General features: G+C 43.2%; 1 protein-coding gene across 2 annotated transcripts in view; it reads left to right on the top strand.

Moving 5' to 3' along the window:
- PPP3R1 (protein phosphatase 3 regulatory subunit B, alpha) overlaps positions 1–24808 on the top strand; it is a 97471-nt gene that overhangs the window by 62662 nt on the left and 10001 nt on the right. The gene's annotated exons all lie outside the window — the stretch shown is intronic.

Here is a 24808-nt window from a genome sequence, read left to right as displayed (position 1 = left end):
CTATCTTCTTTCCATGACGTCCTCTTCTGATCTTCAGCCACGGCTCCGGCGCAGGCATACTTTGCTCTGCCCTCTTGAGGGCAGAGGATAGTACTGCAGTGCGCAGGCGCCGGAAAGGTCAGAGGCCCGGCGCCTGCGCACTGCAGTACTATCCTCTGCCCTCAAGAGGGCAGAGCAAAGTACGCCTGCGCCGGAGCCGTGGCTGAAGATCAGAAGAGGACGTCATGGAAAGAAGATAGGAGGCGCCGCAGCGGACCGGAGACGCCCATCCGACCTGAGCAGCAGCGGGACCGCCCCTGGGTGAGTATAATCTAACGTCTTTTTCTCCTTTTTCAGGTAACATCGGGGGCTTATCTACAGCATTACAGAATGCTGCAGATAAGCCCCTGATGCCGGTGGGATTACCTCACCCGCGATTTTCGGGGTGACAGGTTCCCTTTAAAAGTTGACTATTTCATTTTTTTTTTCCAACAAAATTTACAGAACCATTTTTTTTAGGGACCACCTCACATTTGAAGTGAGTTTGAGGGGTTAATAAAATAAAAAATACCCAGAAGTGACACCATTCTAAGAACTGCACAAAAGGTGCGCAAAACCACATTCAAGAAGTTTATTAACCCTTCAGGTGCTTCATGAGAACAAAAACAATGTCGAAGGTAAAAATGAACACTTTACTTTTTCACAAAATTTTACTTTGGGACCAATTTTTTTTTTTTATTTTTACAAGGATATCCGGAGAAAACGGACCACAAAATTTGTTGTGCAATTTCTACTGAGTGTGCCGATACCCCGTATGTGGGGAAAAGCCACTGTTTGGGCACAAAGTGTTCAGAAGGGAGGGAGCACCATTTGACTTGTTGAACGCAAATGTATCTGGAATCAATGGTGGTGACATGTTGCGTTTGGAGACCCCCTAATGTACTTAAACAGTGGAAACCCCCCAATTCTTTTGGGCATTTTCTGTTATATTGGCCCCCTTCCCCTCCCAATGTTACTTCATTTTTTGATTTTAGGGACCACCTCACATTTGGTGTTGTAAATTTTGTTGGAAAAATGGAAAATCGATGGGCAACTTTTAACCCTTATAACTTCCTAACAATTTTTTTGTTTCCAAAATTGTGCTGATGTAAAGTAGACATGGGGGTAATGTTACTTATTAACTATTTTGTGTGACATCTCTCTCTGATTTAAGGGTACAAAAGTTTGAAAATTGGAAATTTGGCAAAAGTTTAGAAAATTGTCATCGGCCCTCTGACCTGAGCATCACTGCTGAAGACGGAGCGGCGCTGGAACGAGGATCAGGTGAATATCGCGCAGCGCTGCCCTCCCCGTTATACTCACCTGCTTCCCCAGCGCTGCAGCTTCCCGGCGCCCCAGCTTCTTCATGTACTGAGCTGTTACCGTTACCGCTCATTACAGTAATGAATATGCGGCTCCACCCCTATGGGAGGTGGAGTCGCATATTCATTACTGTAATGAGCGGTACCATGTGACCGCTCAGTACAGGAAGAAGCTGGGGCGCCAGGAGCCTGCAGGGACCGCGCCAGGAGCAGGTGAGTATAATTAGACAGCTCCCCCTCCCCTGCCGACCCCTGGGTATGACTCGAGTATAAGCCAAGAGGGTTGCCATCAGCAAAAAAAGGCTGAAAATCTCAGCTTATACTCCAGTATATACGGTATGTATCAGATACACAACTAGTGAGTGCTGTAAGCGGCCTCCCTTCATTCCAAAAAGGGTTCAGTTCCCCTGCAGCGCCACTAGTGGGGATTTAAGGCATTGCATCTCTTCCTGAAATGGATGGCTTGTCGTAGAATTCATGGAGGCTTCAGAGCGAAATGCTTCTTTTTGCAGCTGCTTTCTTTTGGCCGATGACAAACCCTGATCTCTGATCCCTCTAACTTTACTTCCTTCAGTATCTAGAAAAATCAGAAACTTAGACAGTGTGTTCAGATTTTCTTTGTTCCCAGTAACATTGGACTTGTACTCAAGGATTTGTTTTTTTGTGGGGAATCTTCACGGCAGAATGTAACAGCGGCAGTTTTTTTTTTTTTTTTTTTTTCCCCTTCAGTATGCCGGATAACAAGGGCCTATGTATATCTTCAAGGACATGCCTGTGTAATGTGAGCCTGGAGATGGAAATAGATGCCTTTTAGTTTTCAATGCTGCAGTTATTAATCAAACCCTTTTCCTTTTACTCTTCCTTTTCTATTCCGTCAGTTGTTCTCTCCTGATTTAAAGGGGTTTTCCCATAAAAAAGTTAATTTAAGTTCATTATAATCAATACATCTTGAATAATAATAACTTCCACAATTGGATCTGTTTAGATAAAATGTTCCTGTGCTGAGATAATCTTCTAAATGTACCCCTGCTGTGTACTGTGTAATGACCGTGTCTGACCGTGCAGGAACATGGTCTGATCATACCACATCTCCTGGGCAGGCGAGGAAGTGAAAAGTGTACAGACAAAACAGCATGGGGTCACAAATGATTTTTGTGAGGTAAAACATTGTTTAAAAACAGGCAGGGAAATGTTTTACCTCACAAAGACATGCCATACAGACATTTGCCCCCATATAATGCTGCACATGGCCGGATAAGATGCCCCATACAGACATTTGCCCCATATAATGCTGCACCTTGCCCCATAAGATGCTCCATACAGACATTTTCCCCGTGTAATGCTCCACAAATGTGTATTATGGCCCCATAAGATGCTCCATACAGATATTTGCCCCCATATAATGCTGCACATGGCCGGATAAGATGCCCCATACAGACATTTGCCCCATATAATGCTGCACATGGCCCCATAAGATGCTCCATACAGATATTTGCCCCATATAATGCTGCACATGGCCCCATAAGATGCTCCATACAGATATTTGCCCCCATATAATGCTGCACATGGCCGGATAAGATGCCCCATACAGATATTTGCCCCATATAATGCTGCACATGGCCCCATAAGATGCTCCATACAGATATTTGCCCCCATATAATGCTGCACATGGCCGGATAAGATGCCCCATAGACATTTGCCCCATAGACATTTGCCCCATATAATGCTGCACATGGCCCCATAAGATGCTCCATACAGATATTTGCCCCCATATAATGCTGCACATGGCCGGATAAGATGCCCCATAGAGATATTTGCCCCATATAATGCTGCACATGGCCCCATAAGATGCTCCATACAGACATTTGCCCCATATAATGCTGCACATGGCCCCATATAATGCTGCACATGGCCCCATAAGATGCTCCATACAGATATTTGCCCCCATATAATGCTGCACATGGCCGGATAAGATGCCCCATACAGATATTTGCCCCCATATAATGCTGCACATGGCCGGATAAGATGCCCCATACAGACATTTGCCCCATATAATGCTGCACATGGCCGGATAAGATGTTCCATACAGACATTTGCCCCGTGTAATGCTCCACAAATGTGTATTATGGCCCCATAAGATACTCCATACAGATATTTGCCCCCATATAATGCTGCACATGGCCGGATAAGATGCCCCATACAGACATTTGCCCCATATAATGCTGCACATGGCCCCATAAGATGCTCCATACAGATATTTGCCCCATATCATGCTGCACATGGCCGGATAAGATGCCCCATACAGATATTTGCCCCATATAATGGGCACATGGCCCCATACAGACATTTGCCCCTTACAATGCTGCACATAGCCCCATAAGATGCTCCATACAGATATTTGCTCCATACAGATATTTGCCCCATATAATGCTGCACATGGCCCCATAAGATGCCCCATACAGATATTTACCCCCATATAATGCTGCACATGGCTGGATAAGATGCTCCATACAGATATTTGCCCCCATACAATGCTGCACATGGCCCCATAAGATGCCCCATACAGATATTTGCCCCATATAATGCTGCACATGGCCGGATAAGATGCCCCATACAGATATTTGCCCCCATACAATGCTGCACATGGCCCCATAAGATGCTCCATACAGATATTTGCCCCATATAATGCTGCACATGGCCGGATAAGATGCCCCATACAGACATTTGCCCCCATATAATGCTGCACATGGCCGGATAAGATGCCCCATACAGACATTTGCCCCATATAATGCTCCACAAATGTGGATTATGGCCCCATAAGATGCTCCATACAGATAACTGCCCCATATAATGCTGCACATGGCCACATAAGTTGCTCCATACAGATATTTGGCCAAAAAGCTGTTGCTGCGATTTCAAAAAAATAAAAAAATTACATATTCACCTTTCTCGTTCCACCGCTGACCGCCGCTGTGTCTTCCCATCCCCTGCACCGACGTTCAGGAAGAGGGCGGCGCGCACTAATCGCGTCACCGCGCTCTCTGACCTGAGCGTCACTGCAGAGGACGCAGAAGACACAGCGGCGCCTCCGATGGCACGAGGAGCAGGTGAATATCGCGCACTGCCCCCCATCATACTTACCTGCTCCTGGCGCCGTCGCTGCAGGTCTGTTCCCCCTCGCCGCAGCTTCATCCTGTACTGAGCGGTCACCGTTACCACTCATTACAGTAATGAATATGCGGCTCCACCTCTATACACCTGTGAAGAGATCTAAAAATGGCAGTTTGGAGAAGGCACCCTTCAAATATCAGGGACCTGGAGCAGTTTGCCAAAGAAGAATGGTCTATGGGAGGTGGAGCTGCATATTCATTACTGTAATGAGCGGTACCATGTGACCGCTCAGTACAGGAAGAAACTGCAGCGCTGGAAGAAGCAGGGACCTGCAGGGACCGCGCCGGGAGCAGGCGAGTATAATTACACAGCCCCCGCTCCCCCTTCCCTGCCGAACCCTGCGTATGACTCGAGTACAAGCCGAGAGGGGGACTTTCAGCCCAAAAAAGTGGGCTGAAAATCTCGTCTTATACTCGAGTACAGGTCCTTCTCAAAAAATTAGCATATAGTGTTAAATTTCATTATTTACCATAATGTAATGATTACAATTAAACTTTAATATATTATAGATTCATTATCCACCAACTGAAATTTGTCAGGTCTTTTATTGTTTTAATACTGATGATTTTGGCATACAACTCCTGATAACCCAAAAAACCTGTCTCAATAAATTAGCATATTTCACCCATCCAATCAAATAAGTGTTTTTTAATAACAAACAAAAAAACCAACAAATAATAATGTTCAGTTATGCACTCAATACTTGGTCGGGAATCCTTTGGCAGAAATGACTGCTTCAATGCGGCGTGGCATGGAGGCAATCAGCCTGTGACACTGCTGAGATGTTATGGAGGCCCAGGATGCTTCAATAGCGGCCTTAAGCTCATCCAGAGTGTTGGGTCTTGCGTCTCTCAACTTTCTCTTCACAATATCCCACAGATTCTCTATGGGGTTCAGGTCAGGAGAGTTGGCAGGCCAATTGAGCACAGTAATACCATGGTCAGTAAACCATTTACCAGTGGTTTTGGCACTGTGAGCAGGTGCCAGGTCGTGCTGAAAAATGAAATCTTCATCTCCATAAAGCATTTCAGCCGATGGAAGCATGAAGTGCTCCAAAATCTCCTGATAGCTAGCTGCATTGACCCTGCCCTTGATGAAACAGTGGACCAACACCAGCAGCTGACATGGCACCCCACACCATCACTGACTGTGGGTACTTGACACTGGACTTCAGGCATTTTGTCATTTCCTTCTCCCCCAGTCTTCCTCCCCAGTACTTGGGACCACTTAGCAACAGTCCAGTGCTGCTTCTCTGTAGCCCAGGTCAGGCGCCTCTGCCGCTGTTTATGGTTCAAAAGTGGCTTTACCTGGGGAATGCGGCACCTGTAGCCCATTTCCTGTACACGCCTGTGCACGGTGGCTCTGGATGTTTCCACACCAGACTCAGTCCACTGCTTCCTCAGGTTCCCCAAGGTCTGGAATCGGTCCTTCTCCACAATCTTCCTCAGGGTCCGGTCTCCTCTTCTCGTTGTACAGCGTTTTCTGCCACATTGTTTCCTTCCAACAGACTTACCATTGAGGTGCCTTGATACAGCACTCTGGGAACAGCCTATTTGTTGAGAAATTTCTTTCTGGGTCTTACCCTCTTGCTTGAGGGTGTCAATGATGGCCTTCTTGACATCTGTCAGGTCGCTAGTCTTACCCATGATGGGGGTTTTGAGTAATGAACCAGGCAGGGAGTTTATAAAAGCCTCAGGTATCTTTTGCATGTGTTTAGAGTTAATTAGTTGATTCAGAAGATTAGGGTAATAGGTCGTTTAGAGAACCTTTTCTTGATATGCTAATTTATTGAGACAGGTTTTTTGGGTTATCAGGAGTTGTATGCCAAAATCATCAGTATTAAAACAATAAAAGACCTGACAAATTTCAGTTGGTGGATAATGAATCTATAATATATGAAAGTTTAATTGTAATCATTACATTATGGTAAATAATGAAATTTAACACTATGCTAATTTTTTGAGAAGGACCTGTATATACGGTAAGTTCCATGGAGGGTCTAGTTTCCAAAATGGGGTCACTTGTGGGGGAGCTCCAATGTTTAGGCACACAGGGGCTCTCTAAACGCGACATGGTGTCCGCTAACGATTGGAGCAAATTTTTCATTCAAAAAGTCAAATGGTGCTCCTTCCCTTCCGAACCTTACTGTGTGCCCAAACAGTGGTTTACCCCCACATATGAGGTATCGATGTACTCAGGATAAAATGGATCCTAAAATTTGTTGGGCAATTTCTCCTACTACCCATGTGAAAATGAAAAAAATTGAGGCTAAAAGAATTTTTTTGTGGGAAAAAAAAAAGTACTTTTTCATTTTTACGGATCAATTTGTGAAGCACCTGGGGGTTGAAAGTGCTCACTATGCATCTAGGTAAGTTCCTTGGGGGGTCTAGTTTCCAAAATGGGGTCACTTGTGGGGGAGATCCAAACTTTAGGCACATAAACGCGACATGGTGTCCACTAAAGATTGGAGCCAATTTTTCATTCAAAAAGTCAAATGGCGCTCCTTCCCTTCCAAACCCTGTCGTGCGCCCAAACAGCGATTTCACCCCCCACATACAGTCATGGCCAAAAGTAATGACACCGCTGCAATTCTGTCAGATAATACTCATTTTCTTCCTGAAAATGATTGCAAACATAAATTTTGTTATTATCGTCATTTAATTTGTCTTAAATGAAAAAACATTAAAAAAAATTGTACTAAAGCCAAATTGGATATAATTCCACACCAAACATAAAAAAGGGGGTGGACAAAAGTATTGGCACTCTTTGAAAAATCATGTGATGCTTCTCTAATTTGTGTAATTAACAGCACCTGTAACTTACCTGTGGCACCTAACAGGTGTTGGCAATAACTAAATCACACTTGCAGCCAGTTGACATGGATTAAAGTTGACTCAACCTCTGTCCTGTGTCCTTGTGTGTACCACATTGAGCATGAAGAAAAGAAAGAAGACCAAAGAACTGTCTGAAGACTTGTGAAACCAAATTGTGAGGAAGCATGAGCAATCTCAAGGCTACAAGTCCATCTCCAAAGACCTGAATGTTCCTGTGTCTACCGTGCGCAGTGTCATCAAGAAGTTTAAAGCCCATGGCACTATGGCTAACCTCCCTAGATGTGGACGGAAAAGAAAAATTGACAAGAGATTTCCACACAAGATTGTGCGGATGTTGGATAAAGAACCTCGACTAACATCCAAACAAGTTCAAGCTGCCCTGCAGTCCGAGGGTACAACAGTGTCAACCCGTACTATCCATCGGCATCTGAATGAAAAAGGACTATGGTAGGAGACCCAGGAAGACCCCAATTCTTACCCCGAGACATAAAAAAGCCAGGCTGGAGTTTGCCAAAACTTACCTGAAAAAGCCTAAAACGTTTTGGAAGAATGTTCTCTGGTCAGATGAGACAAAAGTAGAGCTTTTTGGGCAAAGGCGTCAACATAGAGTTTACAGGAGAAAAAAAGAGGCATTCAAAGAAAAGAACACTGTCCCTACAGTCAAACATGGTGGAGGTTCCCTGATGTTTTGGGGTTGCTTTGCTGCCTCTGGCACTGGACTGCTTGACCGTGTGCATGGCATTATGAAGTCTGAAGACTACCAACAAATTTTGCAGCATAATGTAGGGTCCAGTGTGAGAAAGCTGGGTCTCCCTCAGAGGTCATGGGTCTTCCAGCAGGACAATGACTCAAAACACACTTCAAAAAGCACTAGAAAATGGTTTGAGAGAAAGCACTGGAGACTTCTAAGGTGGCCAGCAATGAGTCCAGACCTGAATCCCATAGAACACCTGTGGAGAGATCTAAAAATGGCAGTTTGGAGAAGGCACCCTTCAAATATCAGGGACTTGGAGCAGTTTGCCAAAGAAGAATGGTCTAAAATTCCAGCAGAGCATTGTAAGAAACTCATTGATGGTTACCGGAAGCGGTTGGTCGCAGTTATTTTGGCAAAAGGTTGTGCAACCAAGTATTAGGCTGAGGGTGCCAATACTTTTGTCTGGCCCATTTTTGGAGTTTTGTGTGAAATGATCAATGTTTTGCTTTTTGCTTCATTCTCTGTTGTTTTTTCATTTAAGACAAATTAAATGAAGATAATACCAAAGAATTTGTGTTTGCAATCATTTTCAGGATGAAACTGAGTATTATCTGACAGAATTGCAGGGGTGTCAATACTTTTGGCCATGACTGTATGGGGTATCGGCGTACTAAGGACAAATTGTACAACAACTTTCGGGGTCCAGTTTCTCCTTTTACCCTTTTGGAAAATACAAAAAAATTGTTGCTAAAAGTTAAATGTTCATTTTTTCCTTCCATGTTGCTTCTGCTGCTGTGAAGCACCTGAAGGGTTGATAAACTTCTTGAATGTGGTTTTGAGTACCTTGAGGGGTGCAGTTTTTAGAATGGTGTCACTTTTGGGTATTTTCAGCCATATAGACCCCTCAAACTGACTTCAAATGTGAGGTGGTCCCTAAAAATAAAAAAATGGTTTTGTAAATATTGTTGTAAAAATGAGAAATTGCTGGCCAAATTTTAACCCTTTATAACTTCCTAGCAAAAAAAAAAATTGTTTCCAAAATTGTGCTGATGTAAAGTAGACATGTGGGAAATGTTATTTATTAACTATTGTCACATAACTCAGGTTTAACAGAATAAAAATTCAAAATTTGAAAATTGCCAAATTTTTTTGCCAAATTTCCGTTTTTTCCACAAATAAATGCAAAAATTATCGACCTAAATTTACCACTAACATGAAGCCCAATATGTCACGGAAAAAAACAATCTCAGAACCGCTAGGATCCGTTGAAGCGTTCTTGAGGTATTACCTCATAAAGACATTGGTCAGAATTTCAAAAAATGGTCAGGTCAATAAGATCAAAATAGGCTGGGTCATGAGGGGGTTAAAATTAACTTTGTTTATGAGGAAAACTCTTGGCACAAACGAGAGTAAAATGAGTCTTGTAAACTGCCAGGGACCAAGCCACTGATTAGCTCAGAGTTGTACAGTTTTGTATATTCGTGCTTCCTGCGCTCCGTGTATGAGATTATCGGCACATGCTGATCAGTGCAGGCAAACTCGCTCCCTGTAAAGAGGGTGTGCTCCCAATACACTCGCATAGACACACCTCCAAAGCACTTTTAAGCTAATTTGCATGTGAGTTCATAGTTCGGTTTCTCAGTTGGCACACTACAAGGATTAAAGCATATACTGCTGTTTTAGGACTGCACAGCCAGACCAAGTATGTTCAGTAGTGAAGTTCTCCTGGCTGGTTCCCGTTTAAGTAACCTGTACTCAAATTGTTACCACTTATTTGTAATATATTCAAAGACCTAAATCGCCAATATATCTACTATATAATTGTCTAAGGGTCACTTCCGTCTGTCTTTCTGTCTGTCTATTACGGATATTCATTGGTTGCGGCCTCAGTCTGTCATGGAAATGCAAGCTGCTGATTGGTCTCACCAGCTGCCTGTCATGGCTGCCGCGACCAATCAGCGACGGCCACAGTCCGATTAGTCCCTCCCCTGCAGTCAGCGCCCGCTCCATACTCCACTCCAGTCATCGCTCACACAGGGTTAATGCCAGCGGTAACGGACCGCGTTAATGCCGCGGGTAACTCACTCCGTTACCGCCGCTATTAACACTGTGTGACAAAGTTTATACTATTGATGCTGCCTATGCAGCATCAATAGTAAAAAGATCTAATGTTAAAAATAATTAAAAAAAACAACAAAAAACCTGCTTTTCTCACCTTCCGTAGTCCGACGATGCGCTTGCGCCTGCCGCCAGCTTCCGTTCCCAGAGATGCATTGCGAAATTGCCCAGAAGACTTAGTAATTTCGCAATGCATCCTGGGAACGAAAGATGGCGGCAGTCGCGCGCGCATTGCCAAAGGTTCGCTGGATCCCGACGGGTGATTATATAACTATTTTTTAATATATATATATATATATATATATATATATATATATATATATATATATATATATATATATATATATAATCTATCAGGGATATGGTGCCCACACTGCTATATACTACGTGGGCTGTGTTAGATACCGCGTGGCTGCTATATACTACGTGGCCAGTGTTAGATACTATGTGGGCTGTGTTCTATACTGTGTGGGCTGCGTTTATATACTAAGTGGGCAGTGTTATATACTACGTGGCTGTGTTCTATACTGCGTGCTATATACTGTGGCCACTGTTAGATACTATGTGGACTGTGCTATATATTACGTGGCCAGTGTTACATACTACGTGAGCTGTGTTATACCCTGTGTTCCAAATTATTATGCAGATTGGATTTAAGTGTCATAAAGATTTAATTGTTTTGTTTTACAAATAAACTCGTGGATAGTATTGTCTCAGGGCTCATTAGATCACTGAAATCAATCTTAAACACATGTGATAATTAGTTTTCCAGGTGATTCTAATTAAAGGAAAACTACTTAAAAATGATGTTCCACATTATTAAGCAGGCCACAGGTTTCAAGCAACATGTGAAATAAAAGGATCTCTCTGCTGCTGAAAAGCATTAAAAAGTGCAATGCCTTGGACAAGGTTTGAAAACATTAGATATTTCATGAAAACTTTGTGATCATCATACTGTGAAGAGATTTGTGACTGAAACAGAGCACAGAGTTCATGCAGATAAAGGCATAATGAGGAAGGTTTCTGCCAGACAAATTCATTGGATTAAGAGAGCAGCTGCCAAAATACCATTACAAAGCAGCAAACAGTAATTTGAAGCTGCTGGTGCATCTGGAGTCCCTCAAACCTCAAGGTGTACGATCCTTCAAAGGCTTGCTGTGGTGCATAAACCTACTGTTCGGCCACCCCTAAACAGTGTTCACGAGCAGAAACGGTTGCAGTGGGCCCAGACATACATGAAGACTAATTTTCCAGCAGTCTTGTTTACTGATGAGTGTCAAGCAACCCTGGATGGTCCAAATGGATGGAGTAGTGGATGGTTGGTGGATGGCCACCATGTCCCAACAAGGTTGCGATGTCAGCAAGGAGGTGGAAGTCATATTTTGGGCCGGAATCATGGGGAAACAGCTGGTAGTGCCCTTTAAAGTTCCTGAAGGTGTGAAAATGGCCTCTGCAAAGTATATAGAGTTTCTGACTGACAACTTTCTTCCCTGGTATAAAAAGCAGAAACGTGCCTTCAGGAGCAAAACCATCTTCATGCATGACAATGCACCATCTTATGCTGCAAAGAATACCTCTGAGTCATTGGCTGCTATGGGCATAAAGGGAGATAAACTCATGGTGTGGCCACCATCTTCCCCTGACCTCAACCCTATAGAAAACCTTTGGAGTATCATCAAGCAAAAGATCTATGAGGGTGGAAGGCCGTTCACATCAAAACAGCAGCTCTGGGAGGCTATTCTGACTTCATGCAAAGAAATACAAGCAGAAACTCTCCAAAAACTCACAAGTTCAATGGATGCAAGAATTGTGAAGGTGATATCAAAGGGGTCCTATGTTAACATGTAACTTGGCCTGTTAGGATGTTTTGGCGTTAAATTAGCTTTTTGTTCAGTGAATGTGACCTCCTAATGCTGCACATTCCACAAATGAGCATTTTCAGTTCTTTAAAACATATCAAATGTATAGAAATTCTACTGTGCCTAATAATTTGGAACAGTGCATTTTGAGTTTTTATTCATTTTGGAGATTATACTGTTACCATTGGGAGGTTTCTTCAATAAAATTCGATGTATACTCTTAACGGGTGATGGCTTTTATTAGACTGACTGTCATTTGCACCGACCATTTTGGAAAATCCGAGAAAAACGTAATTTGCATAATTTGGAACATGGGGTATACTGCATGGCTGCTATATACTGTGTGGGCTGTGATATTTACTGCGTGGCCTATATTAACGCATTGGGTATTCTAATATATATAATTAGATATCTAATATATATATATATATATATATATATATATATATATATATATATATATATATATATATATATATATATATATATATATATATATATATATATATATATATATATATATATATAGCTGAAGAGCCCGGCGTTGCCTGGGCATAGTAAATATCTGTGGTTAGTTATAGCACGTCACTTCTCTTATTTTCTCATCACGCCTCTCATTTTCCCAATCACATCTTTAATTTTCCCCCTCACATCTCTCATTCCCCCTTAACACTTGTCATTTCGACCTCACATCTGTCATTTTCCGATCACTACACTATTTTCCCTCACTCCTCTCATTTTGCACTCACACCTCTTCATTTTCACCTCAGTATATACGTTTGTCATCTCCCTTATATATAGTATACACCTGTATGTCATCTCCTGTATATAGTATATACCTGTATGTCATCTCCCCTGTATATAGTATATACCTGCTGTCATCTCCCCTGTATATAGTATATACCTGTATGTCATCTCCTCCTATATATAGTATATACGTGTATGTCATCTCCTCCTATATATAGTATATACGTGTGTCATCTCCTCCTATATATAGTATATACCTGTATGTCATCTCCTTCTATATATAGTATATACCTGTATGTCATCTCCTCCTCTATATAGTATATACCTGTGTGTCATCTCCCCTGTATATAGTATATATCTGTGTCATCTCCTCCTGTATATAGTATATACCTGTGTCATCTTCTATATATAGCATATACCTGTATGTCATCTCCTCCTGTATATAGTATATACCTGTATGTCATCTCCTGTATATAGTATATACCTGTAGGTAATCTGCTCCTGTATATAGTATATACCCGTGTCATCTCCTCCTGTATATAGTATATACCTGTATGTCATCTCCTCCTGTATATAGTATATACCTGTGTCATCTCTCCTGTATATAGTATATATCTGTGTCATCTCCCCTGTATATAGTATATACCTGTGTGATCTCCTGTATTACACCTCGTTAACACGTTATTTGCTCAGTATTTTTACCTCGGTATTTGTAAGATAAATTGGCAGCCTGATAAATCCCCAGCCAACAGGAAGCCCTCCCCCTGGCAGTATATATTAGCTCACACATACACATAATAGACAGGTCATGTGACTGACAGCTGCTGTATTTCCTATATGGTACATTTGTTGCTCTTGCAGTTTGTCTGCTTATTAACCAGATTTTTATTTTTGAAGGCTAATACCAGACTTGTGTGTGTTTTAGGGCGAGTTTCGTTTGTCAAGTTGTGTGTTGAGTTGTGTGTGGCGACATGCATGTAGCGACTTTTGTGAGATGAGTTTTGTGTGGCAACATGCGTGTAGCAACTTTTTGTGTGTCGAGTTGCGTGTGACAGGTTAGTGTAGCAAGTTGTGTGCAGCAAGTTTTGCGCGTGGCGAGTTTTGCGCGTGGTGAGTTTTATGTCTGGTGCCTTTTGAGTATGTGCAAGTTTTGTGTGAGGCAACTTTTGCATGTGTTGCAAATTTTGTGCATGTGGCAATTTTTCCGCGTTTGCAAGTTTTGCGTGTGGCGAGTTTTCCATGAGGTGAGTTTTGCACTTGTGGCGAGTTTTGCGTGAGCCTAGTTTTTGCATGTGGCGAGTTTTGCGCGTGGCGAGTTTTGAGCGGCGACTTTTGTGTTTCGACTTTTATGTGGCGAGGTTGGTGTATGTGTGGTGAAATTTGTGCTGAGGGTGATATGTGTTCAAGCATCTGGTAGTGTGTGGCGCATTTTGTGTGTGTTCATATCCCCGTGTGTGGTGAGTATCCCATGTCCGGGCCCCACCTTAGCAACTGATTGGTATATACTCTTTTGCGCCATCGCTCTCATTCTTTAAGTCCCCCTTGTTCACATCTGGCAGCTGTCAATTTGCCTCCAACACTTTTCCTTTCATTTTTTTCCCCATTATGTAGATAGGGGCAAAATTGTTTGGTGAATTGGAAAGCGCGGGGTTAAAATTTCACCTCACAACGTAGGCTATGACGCTCTCGGGGTCCAGACGTGTGACTGTGCAAAATTTTGTGGCTGTAGCTGCGACAGTGCAGATGCCAATCCCGGACACACACCACACACCACACACCACACACCACACACCACACACCACACACCACACACCACACACCACACACCACACACCACACACCACACACACACACACACACACACACACACACACACACTCAGCTTTATATAGTAGATATATATATATATGTGTGTACATGCATGCATGCATGCATACATACATATTCTAGAATACCCGATGCGTTAGAATCGGGCAACCATCTAGTTGTTTAATAAAAAGGTGTGTTTCACTGCCAACCATCTCACTTGAGCACATATTTTCCTCATTCCGAGATGCTTTGGGCGATGTGCGCACGTTGAGTGTTTGCTTGCAGAAATTTCTGCAATGTTTCTGCATCTCTTGGCAGGAAAAAACGCTGCTGAGAAAAGGCGCGTTTTTAGTATGTGTTTTTGTACAGCAATGAATGCTTTTTTTGAGCTAAATAAAGTTATTTTAAAAAAGTTCTGTGATTTAATTTCTTGATTCAACACCACTTTTTTCATGCTCATGCAGTGGCATCAGGGTAATGGGATTAGGGCTTGGTGTCAGCATCTGTCATTGACACCTAGCTGAAAGATGTCAGCCTGACACCTTCATGACAAACACATTGTCACCAGCCTATGTAGGAGCGTTAACAGAACGAACGCGCATAGGCTGTAACCAGACAGCAACTGTTTAATTTTAAAGGAAAAAAAATTTGCATAGGCTTCCGCATAATTTTAATAGCCGGCAGAGGGAAAGCTGAGGGCTGATGGTAATATTCTCGGCAGGAGTCAATAGCCATAAGGCCATGTTCACACAGTGCGTTTTTTACTGCGGAACCGCAGCGGTTTTGCCGCTGCGGTTCCGCAGCTGTTTTCCATGCAGGGTACATAACAATGTAAACTTATGGAAAACAGTCACTGCTGTGCACATGATCCGTAATTTCGTTTAAAAAGCCGCTCAGAATAGCTGCGGCAAAAAAGGAGCATGTCACTTCTTTTTCCTGAACCGCAGCGGTTCTGCACCCATAGACCTCCATTGTGAGGTCAAAATCGCAGTAAAACCCGCAGATCAAAAATATATCTGCGGGTTTTACTGCGATTTGATGTGCGGGGGAGCGGGCGGAAGTGCGTGGGCGGAGTGTGGCTGCCCCCCCGTGCTCCGATGCCCCCCCCCGTGCTCCGATGCCCCCCCCAGTGCTCCGATGCCCCCCCCGTGCCCTAATTTCCCCCCCTTATACTTACCCGGTGTCCGTCCGGCCGTCTTCTCCCTGGGCGCCGCCATCTTGCAAAATGGCGGGAGCATGCGCAGTGCGCCCGCCGAATCTGCCGGCAGATTCGCTCCAAAGTGCATTTTGATCACTGAGATATAACCTCTCAGTGATCAAAATAAAAAAATAGTAAATGACACCCCCCCCCCACTTTGTCACCCCCATTGGTAGGGACAATAAAAAAAATTAATTTTTTTTTTTTTTTCCCCCACTAAGGTTAGAATAGGGGTAGGGTTAGGGGTAGGGTTAGGGGTAGGGTTAGGGTATTTTCAGCCATTTTAACCCTAAAAAAATTCCTAGAAAACACACACTCTGGCTAGAAAACTGCATCAAAAAACGCATCAAAAAAGGACAAAAAAAGGACCAAAAAAAGGACCTGCGTTTTCTGCCAAGAGCTGCAGTTTTTTAAAAAAACTGTCCTGAAAAAAAAAGGATGGAAATCCTGAATGTGTGAACATACCCTAAAGGTTCCCAGGCTATTAATATCAGCTCACAGCTGTTTGCTTAGCCTTTGCTGGCTATCTTACAAGGGGACCCCAGAAACATTTTTTACAAAATCTAACCAGCAAAGGCTAGGCAGACAACTGCGGGCTGATATTAATAGCCTAGGAAGGGGCCAGAGATATTTGCTTTTCCCAGGCTAAAAACATCAGCTCTCAGCCGTCCCAGAAAAGGCGCATCTATAAGATGTGCAAAATCTGGTGTTTAGCCTCGCTCTTCCCACTCGCCCTGTAGTGCTGACAAGTGGGGTTTATGTTTGAGAGCAGCCACATCAATCGTCAACCCCACAAAGACAGCCGGCGATATACTGCGGGAGCGATTACCTCCTGTCAGTGTATCGCTGACCAGCCATGAGAGTTCATCAGAGTTTATCAGCTCCGGTGATCTTTCTGTACCACCACTCTGTGAGGCGGTTCTCATGCAGCGGTGCCGTAAGAGCATCTCCCGATGTGACTGTTCTACACATGAGATCGCCGTGGGACACTCGGGATTACGTGGACTATGGCAGAAAGGTGAGTATGTGGTGGTTTATTATATTGATTCTTTCTAGGAGATGAGGACATCGGGGATTTGGCGTTAGGTGAGTATAAAATGTTTTTATTTTGTGAATGTGTATGTAATTTTACTTTTTTTTTTTTTTTTTTTCCCCTCCAAAACTAAGCACAGGTGCTGGTAGATGAGACTAATCAATGACAGCAGAGGTAGTCCAATTGGAGCAGTAGTAAGCTTTTTACCGCAGGTCACAATCACAGCTGCATGGTCACACTGACCTCTGCCAGTCTTTACAGGTGGTAGCGTTAACGCCGATAAGAACCACTGCATCGGTGTTTCCCACGCCATAGGAAGCTGGTGAAACGCAAACCAAAAACTCAGAAAAATCCACTAACCTTTTTATACCTACGTTTTTGTTGATTTGACTGACTCAGTTGAAGTCAATGGGTGAAAGATGCTGCAGAAACGCACAAAGAATTGACATGCTGCTGAAAATACGCACGGAAATTTACTGATCATGTCCACAACACTTCAAGATTGTTATTGAGTTAGCTTGCATAAGGATTCCATATGGTTTTTGGCCCAATTCTGCATGGAAAAAACTCAGAGAAAAGGTCGCAAAAACGCACTGTGCACATGGCCTTATAGCTGTCACATGGACCATAGGCAGCAAGTGTGTGGAGATGTTCATTGAGGGAGTTCTGTGCAGAGCTCCCTGTGCCGCGAGGGGTAGGCAGTGACTTAGACCTATGTATATGCACCCATGCATGAAAATGCTGTTCCCTTATATATATTTTATTCCTCATGGCGTCGCCAAAATACACCATGGCAATCTGACCTCATTAATGCAGACTTCAAAAACTGCAAAGTTTATGGATATTTTTTTTCCAGACTTCCAATATAAGCCCATAGAGAATACAAATGCACAGTGGGTATGAGGTCTCAAGAAAATTACATCCAATGGTTTGCTACTCTGCGGTAAAAGTACTTGGGCCGGGTGCCCACGATTCGGAGCTAGCAGCGATGTGGACACGGTGTATGTTCGCTGCCTCCATAGCACTGCCGTCTATTGATTACCGGTAGTTCCACATATGCTCACTGAACCGTGCCGATTTACCGCGTCCAATACATTTCTATCGACGCTAGTCTTCACAAGAGAAATTGACATGCTGCTGTTTGGAGAGACGCACCACATGTCCGTCTCCTCAGGTGATCCACCGTCGTCTGGCCGCATAGTGGGCATGGAATTTCTAGAAATCCCGTCCACTATGCTGTACAGGCTGGCCGCTGCTGGTTTGACGCTATATAAATATGTAGCATCAAACCTGCAGCAGTTCCTGATCGTGGGCAAGTACCCTTAACGTTTGTGCACACATTGTGTTTTGCAGCAGGAAAATTTTTTTATTTTTATTTTTTTAAATTTCCCTATGTGAGTGAAAAAAGATAACAGAATTGACATGCTGCAGATGTAAGTACACTTTGGTTCAAATCTGTAAAGGAAAACATAGGCAGCATGCGGTTTTGGAAATCTCCTTTACTTTGGTGTTGTAAAGTACTGTGTTTTTGCCACAGCGGAAATGCGTGGGGAAGCCGCCAACACTGTGTAAACAAGTAGTTTGAGCATTAAAAGCCGCATTTCCACTACATGGGAGCATGGCCTCAGTTTTAACAGTTATTCTGTCTCCATGACTGTTCTGTGAGTGTGAGGCACTCTTGAGTACTCACAAACTGATTTCATCAGATGTCATATCCCAGTCGAGTCGAGCTAAGTAATTGTTTTGACTTTTCCATTGTGGGAGGGGTGAGAGGGAGTGTCTCCCAGGGAAACAGTGACAACGTCTTTCGCGTGGCATTAACATTCGGACTAACATCCTAGTGTGATAACATCTTGATACTGTGCATGGATGAAGACTTGCTACTCTGGATCCCGGAATCCATTTGAGTCATTCTTGGTTTCCAGACTCTTGCGCCGCTTCCTTAGGTGGCATTACATCCATTATAAACTCTGCTGCCAGCTCTAGGGTGAAACGCATTGTCCTGTGAATAAGCTGGCCTGCAGCTACTGGGGATTATTATGCTTTGCTTACATAGCGCCATCATATTCTGCAGCGCTTTGCGTAGATGATCATCGCTGTCCCCAATGGGGCTCACAATCTACATCCCTATCAGTAGGTCTATGGAGGAGGTGAATGAAACGGAGCACTCAAAGGAATCCAACACACACTCCTTGCAGATGTTGTCCCTGGTGGGATTTGAACCCAGGACCTGCTAACCACTGAGCCACCATGCTGCCCTGTGTACTTTTTTTTTTTTTTTTTTACAATTTGTTGCTGATCCTTCTCTCCCTTGTTTCAGGGAGACAAACACATCTTGTCTGTTTTCTTCTGTGGTTGTAGAGGAGTTGCCTTTCTTTTGATATTGGCTCCTTAGTCGGTTCCGAACTTCATTCTGCTTGATCAGTTTTCGCCCTTTCCTTGCCTAGTTCCTCGCGGATGCTGGCTATGAAGGTCACTATCGGTTTCTGATTCTATCAATGTTCTCTTCGATGGTGAAGGGAAAAAGATTGAAGGTCCTTCTGATTAATGATATGATTAAGTTTTATTCAAACCCAATATTCAAGAATTGTATTAACTCTTCACATGCCTGAACCCAAAAATGTAAAATCCTTCAGAATGTTAATGTTTGGGGTCTCTGTACACACTAACCTCCATAGAGCTGTGCAGTCTAAGGAAAGCTTCACTAACAAGAGCCGGAAGAGAACCTGTCTTACCTATGTAATGGTAAATGCCACAATTATGACCCCAAACACCTCTGCCATAATCACAAAAAATGTGGCCGTCTGCGTTAACTCATTCTGCAGCCGGCAAATACAGTAGATTGTGGAATGCAGCAGCTATAGGACGACATGAAACTACATTTTTAATAAAAACCCAATTTCAAAAATGTTTTCAGGTTCCAATTACATGCATTTTAAGTAAGAAAAAAAAATATTAAAATGTGGACAAACCCTTTAAGGTAGATATTCAAGTGGTCAGTTGTACTTGCCTTCCCTTTTGAGGATGCTATTGGTTAAGGGACACTGGACCAAAAGGAATTGGTCTTAAATCTAGTGTCGTTGCAACTTGTTTGGCTTACATTGTTCTGTAGATGAAAATCAGCTGATTCATCTTAAGGTTTAAACTCCGAGGGATTCAAGATTTCCTTTCTCTACTTAAAATAAAATAACTAACTTCTATCTGGCTGATTCTATAGTGAAGTCTTGTCCTGTCGAGTCAATTTCTAGCTCTTAGCCGAGGGCAATGGTTGATCTCCTGGTTGGATGACCTCGCTTAGAAAAAGTTATACTCTCTAATCTTTCGTGGTCAATTTTTTTTAGTCCAGATCTCAAATAAAAATGTCAAAAATGGCCTCCCAGAAGAGAAGCTCTAGGAAGCTTAAAAAAAAAATTCTACCCGACTTCTAGATGAAGCTCAATCTACCCTTTTTGAGTTCGAGTTTTAATTACGGTAGTTTGGATGCCTTCTGTTCTGTACCAGTAGAGGAACAGGGAAAACAAATCTTTACTCAAAAACTCTTCTTGCTAAAGAAACCAAACGAGAAATTTCACATGATCATGAACCTAAATTAAACAGATTTGTAGTCTACCGGAAGTTCAAGGTTGGCAGTTACATTTATTTAATAAAGAAAGACTTTGATGTCAACTATAAACTGGATTTTGAGGGTGAATAGGAAGATGGGCAATTTTCAACAGATTTTCTGGTTTGCTCTTTGGTACAGTTAAACTCATTCTTACTAATTCAGAGGTCTACTGTACAGAATCTCCTCAACCTCCTGAATTCTTACCAAGGTCCTGACAGAAGTTGCATCCTATCTTTTGCAGAACTCATAACAATTACTCCTTACTCGGACGACCTTCTCATCGGCCATTCCAAAGAGCGGTTGTTGGAAGACATCAAAGTAACAATTATTATTCTTCAGATCCTGGGCTGGATAATCGACTGGGGAAAAATCTGATCTTTCCCAGATTCCTGGAAGGTCGTCTTTGGAGCCCTTGAACTCCCAAAAGCAGACTTATAAGGGAACGTTTTGTGGTTCCAAGAAAAATAAGAGCAGATCAGAAATAGTCACATTTAAGGTTGTCCTCAAATGGTAAACTCTGTCCTGGGCTGTCAGAATGTCATGCATATTTGCCTTAACCTAATCCCAATTTAATTCCGAATTGGGATTTGTTTCCTTTCCAAATGTAACAAGACAGTAATCTTAGGAAATGAGGGTTACTATACTACCCCAGGTCAAGTTCTATCGGAGATGGCTTTCAACCCAAAACCTGTCCAGAGTGATTCCTTGGCTCCTCAACAAGGTCTATCCCATCACTAGTGATTGAAGCAGATGGGGCTGGGGAACATGTAAAAGGGGTCCCATCATGTGAATTTTAAGTGCTGAAACCTGTGGGAGCTTCTAGCCATTGCTCATTCATCTGTTAAAATTTAGTTAATTAAGATCACATTCTGCTAAGAACAGTGACTGCCTATGCGCACTAGACAATTGTTTTGCACACATGGAAGTTCTGTCAGCCTAAACTATATTTTTACAGGGAACCTATCAATGCTGCCAAAGCGAAGTTGAGCATGAAACAGATCTTGGCTGTATGATTGCAGTCAGGTACATAATTTTTTTTTTTTCTTTTATTCTACAGTGCTCTGGCATTTCATAAAAAATTTTAAAGATTCATGTGCATAGATGTGAGTAGTCTGGCTCCAACCCCAGCCTGCTTTTCCCAAAGCCGCTAGAGGTGATTGACGGGTCTCACACAGTACTCATGGGAGAGACCTGGAGCGGTGCGGGAAGAAGTCTGCCGAGGTCAGTACCAAACTAGTCTCGTCTCTGCCTATGGGCAACAGCCGGGTCTTAAAGCGAACTTGTCACCAGGTTTGACTGATAGTGGATAAGGGCATCACCTTTCAGGCCTGATATACAGCATTGTATAATGCTGTATATCTGTCCCCAACCCCACCTGCAAGACGGGAAAAAGCACTTTTATTATACTCTCCTCTGGGGCGGTCTGGTCCGAGGTGTCACTTGTCTTGGTCTGGCACCTCTCTTCTTGTAATGTTGTTCATTTTCTTGCTTTGTGTGGATGACACATCTGTCATCCACACAGTGTCCCCTGCATCGCGCTCCTGCACAGGTGTACTTCTCTGTCCGCTAAAGTACTGGAGATCGCAGGCAGCGGGAAAGGTCAGAGTGCTGGAGCCTGTGCACTGAAGTACTTTGCTCGGCCCTCATCGGGACAGAAGCACGCCTGTGCAGGAGTGTGATTCCAGGGAGACTGTGGATGACGTAGGGACGCTTTATCCACACTAAAGGAGGACTGCATCACAAGAAGGGAGGTGCTGTATCAGGACCAGCGGCACCTCTCGGACCGGACCGCCTCGCAGGTGAATATAATAAAAGCTGTTTTTCTTGTCTTTCAGGTTGGGATGGGTGTAGATAAACCACATTATAGATTGCTGTATATCAGGCCTGAACGGTGGTGGCCTTATCTCATATGTCAAACGTGGGGACAGGGTAGCGTTAAAATTTCCAGTGTTTCAGAGAAAAATATACCTGACTGCAATTGCTCAGTGAGGTTCTGATTTGGGCAGCATGAACGGACAAGTTAACTTTACTTGACTGCCAGTTGGTGTATGTAGCTGACTAGTGGTCATTTTAAAGAAATTGTCCACTATGACATGGATGACCTATCCTTGGGGTAGGTAATCGATGTGATTGCTTGGTATCTGACACCCAGCACCACCGTCAATCAGCTACGCATGGTTTCGGCAGCAGCTGCCGGCTGGAGCTGCTCAGTCTTCTGATAGCAGCCCAGCCAGGTAGTACACCATCTATTCAAATCACTGTAAGGATGTGAATGTAAAACGCTGCCGTGGCCACTATCAAACCACTGAGCAGCTCCACAGTTGAACAGTGGCGGCTGTCGACAGCTGATAGGCGGTGGTATCATTGGTACAGTTGTACACGCTGATAAATGGGGAACTAGTATTCCTAGGAACACTAATCACTAGAAATGGGCGAACCACATTGCTCACGTCAACTCCTTAGGTAGTGAATGGAGCGGCACTGCACATTCAAACTGCTCATTAATGTGATGAGGTGGCCCGAGGATCGGCCGGTTATCCTTATCTTGTGGGGAAAAAAACTTCTGACACTTGTGCTTTTGATGCTGCTTTGGTGTAAAAGTTGTCGGGATCCGATAAGGTTGGACAGATGAAATGGACTCAAGATCAGGACAATAAATGTAGTACTAGTTGGCCCGTGCGAAATTTTCGCACATTGGTTGTCGGGGGTGCAGGTCATTTCAGAAAAATCAAGCTGATCATATGTTAATATATTTAATGAAATGATGACCACAGAGAGGTATTTATATATGTAGATGTATATGTAGTTTTTTCCTGCAGGTTTCTGAAAATGAATATTTAAACTGTATTTATTGATCAAATTGTGAATGTGTGGTTTGTTTGTCTCTTCTTGCTGAAGGGGGCTAGTTTACCTTTCAAATGGTGTATTTGTGTGTGGGGCTACCTAATCACCGAAAAAGCAGTGCATGTTTACAAATGTGTTTGCACATGTGACTCACCTGCAGTGAAGTGTGCAATCCTTGAATTTGCCTGAAATAGGCTGGGCAAGAACTTCGGCAAGCTGGAAAAACCTCAAGGCAAATGCCACCTGCAGGTAATTTGACCTTTGAAATGGTGTTTCATTTGTGTGTGTCGGTGTATAAACGGAGCAAGTGTGCAATTGAATAGGCAGTGCATGTTTACAAATGTGTTTGCACACTTCACTGCAGGTGAGTCACATATGCAATCCTCCAATGTGCCTGAAATAGGTTGGGCAAGGAGTTCAGCAAGCTGGAATGGCCCCAAGGCAAATGTTAGGATTTGTTTACAATGTCTGTAAGCAGTAGTGATGAGCGAGTGTACTCGTTGCTCGGGTGGTCTCCGAGTATTTGTTAGTGTTCGGAGAGTACGTTTTCATAGCTGCAGCTGAATGATTTACAGCTACTAGCCCCACTCCCACATGTACTCAGCCTGGCTAATAGCTGTAAATCATTCAGCTGCGGCGATGAAAACTTAATCTCCGAACACTGACAAATACTCGGAGGTCACCCGAGCGTGCTCGGGAAAACCAAGCAACGAGTACACTCGCTCATCACTAGCAAGCAGCTTTGTGGTAGTGTGCTTTGCGGTAGTGTGGTGCCACCTGCAGGTCATTTTTCCTTACTGCAGGTTTATGAAAATAAATGTTTAAACTGTGTTTTGTGATCACATTGTGGATCTGTGGTTTGTTTGGCTATTTTCTTGCTGAAGGGGGCAAGTTTACCTTTCAATGGTGTATCATTTGTGTGTGTGGGTGCAGTATGAATGGAGATACAAAGTAATCACCGAAAGAGTGTTTAGAAATAATATAGAAGGATAATCACAAGTGAAGAGCTGGGACTTCATTACTCTGGCCAGATTTGGATTATGAAAGTTGATGGTAGAGAATGTTCTCTTATAAATAATGGTGGATATATCCTTCTGTCTGACGCTGGGATAGGCTGTGCCTGCGCAGTGTGGTGCCAGAGTCAGTGTTTGCGCATAGCGTTGGAGACTGCGCGTACACATACTGCGATCTCCAGCACCATTTTGTTGGAGACACTGTATAAATGTGGCAATAAAAAATGCTCACCACCCAGGTGTAGAATGGGTTCAATATCTAGAACAATATAAAACCAGTACTTTATGGCAATTAGAATGGCAGGGATTGGGGTAGTCATGTGGCTATTGGACGTGACCACTAACCCAGTAACTGTCCTCAATGGTGAGGAACGCATGTCCGGCACCTAACATCTAAGACAAGCAGAGTTCAGAGGTGTAAGTAATGGCTGTGTTGGGTTGTGTTCACATGCTGCTTTTTATGTAAATTAAAGGTGCTTTTTACAGTACAAGCAAAAGCTGGGATTTCAGAAGTCTTGTGCGCTTTTTTTCTGTCTAGATTGAA

This window comes from Ranitomeya imitator, chromosome 5 (genome assembly GCF_032444005.1).
Source record: "Ranitomeya imitator isolate aRanImi1 chromosome 5, aRanImi1.pri, whole genome shotgun sequence".
Taxonomy (NCBI): domain Eukaryota; kingdom Metazoa; phylum Chordata; class Amphibia; order Anura; family Dendrobatidae; genus Ranitomeya; species Ranitomeya imitator.
Note: the sequence above shows the minus strand (reverse complement) of the source record. Positions and strands in the feature narration are given on the sequence as shown.